The sequence below is a fragment of the Elephantulus edwardii genome, unplaced genomic scaffold (genome assembly GCF_000299155.1).
Source record: "Elephantulus edwardii isolate Elephantulus edwardi_28Jun2011 unplaced genomic scaffold, EleEdw1.0 scaffold00062, whole genome shotgun sequence".
Lineage (NCBI taxonomy): Eukaryota > Metazoa > Chordata > Mammalia > Macroscelidea > Macroscelididae > Elephantulus > Elephantulus edwardii.
Genome location: NW_006399812.1, coordinates 290,202 through 292,155, shown reverse-complemented (window position 1 = coordinate 292,155; position 1,954 = coordinate 290,202).

Genomic DNA, 1,954 nt, shown 5'->3' with positions numbered 1-1,954 from the left:
AACAACAACAACAACAACAACAACAAAACACTCAACAGAAAGAAACCTGGGTAAATAGAAGAATGTACCATATACCATGTTAATGGATGTTGTTAGGTGCCATTGAGTCAAGTACAACTCATAGCACCCAATGAACCTGACCTTTACCCTATCCAATGACAGTCTCATAATCTCTGATACTCTAGAGCCCATAGCTGAAGTCACCGTGTCAATCCATCTTATTGGGATCTTCCTCTCTTTCTCTGATCTTCCATTTTTCCAAGCATGATGTATGTCCCTTTCCATGGAATAGCCACACCTAGCAACGTACTCAAAGTATGAAAGATGAACCTTTACCATCTTTGCCTCCAAGGAGCACTCTGGCTCACTTTTCCCAAGACATAGCTGCTTGTTATTTTGATAGTCCATGGGATATTCAGTACTCTTCTCCAGCACCATAATTCAAAGGCATCAGTTCTTTTTCTGTTATCCTGATAAATTGTCCAACTCTTTGATACAAAACAAGGGACTGAAAAGACCATGGCCTTAATTAGGTTTACCTTAGTGTTTAAAGTGACATCATTTCTCTTCAGCATTTTGAAGAGGTTCCTGACAGCAGACTTGCCCTGAAGAATGGGAAGAATAGGAATCCCAGAACTCTTAATTGTGCTAATATGAAATCTATACCTAGATCAAGAAGCTATTGTTGGAAATGGAGCAAGGGAACACCTCATGGTTTAAAATCAAGAAGAGAATGTTTCAGAGTTGTATCTTTTTTCCATACCTGTTCACTCTGTATGATGAGCAAATAATTTGTACAACCAGAAATTATGAAGAAGAATGTGGCATCTGGATTTGAGCAAGACATATCATCAACCTGAGTTATGAGTAGATGACAGAACTTTATTTGCTGAAAGTAAGGAGGATATGAAATGTTTGCTGCAGAAGAGCAAGGTTTACAACCTTTGGTATGGTTTGTGTATCAACATCAGGAAAACATGGGTCCTCACCACAGGAACAACAGTCAACATTATGATAGATCGTGAAACGATAGAAGCTGTTAATGATTTCATTTTGTTTGAGTCAACAGTCAACACCCTTTGTACCAGCAGTCAGGAAATCAGGAGATATAGTGCATTGAGCAAGTCTGCTGTCCGAGACCTCTCCAAAATGCGAAAGAACAATATGTCAGTTTAGAGACTAAGGTGTGCCTGATTCAGGCCATGGTCTTCTCAATAACCTGTTATACATCAGAGTTGGACAATGAATCAGGATGACAGAAGAAGAATTGATACCTTTGAATTGTGGTGCTAGAGAAGAGTATTGAATATCCCATGGACTGTCAAAAGAACAAGCAGATGTCTTGGAAAGGGAGCACCCAGAGTTCTCCTTACAGGCAAGGATGGCAAAGCTTCATCTTTCATACTTTGTGCATGTAGTTAGGTGAGGCTATTCCTTGGAAAGGGACATCATGCTTGGAAAGGTGGAGGGTTGGCAAAGGAGAAGACACCCAATGAGACGGATTGACATGGTGACTTCAGCAATGGACTCTAGTGCATCAGAGATGATGCAGAAGGCACAGGCTAGGGCAATGTTCAGGTCAGCTATTCATAAGGTTACTATGAGTTGATATTGCCTCGATGGCACCTAACAACACTGTATGGCAAGAATAGGCTTTCAAACATAGCCATTAGCCAGTAGCAATAGGAAGTTTAACAGGACAGCAAACAACAAATGTTGGGGAGGACATGGAGAGATTGGAGCTCTCTGCACTGCTGGTGGGAGTTTAAAATGGAATAGCCTTTATGGAGGATAGTGTGACATTTCCTCAAAAAGTTAAAAACACACCACAAGATAAAGGTAAACAACCCAATTGAAAAAATGGGCACACAATATGAACAGACCCTTCACCAAAAAAGATATTGAGATGGTGAACAAAAACATGAAGAAGTATTCAAAATCCCCAGCTCTAAGA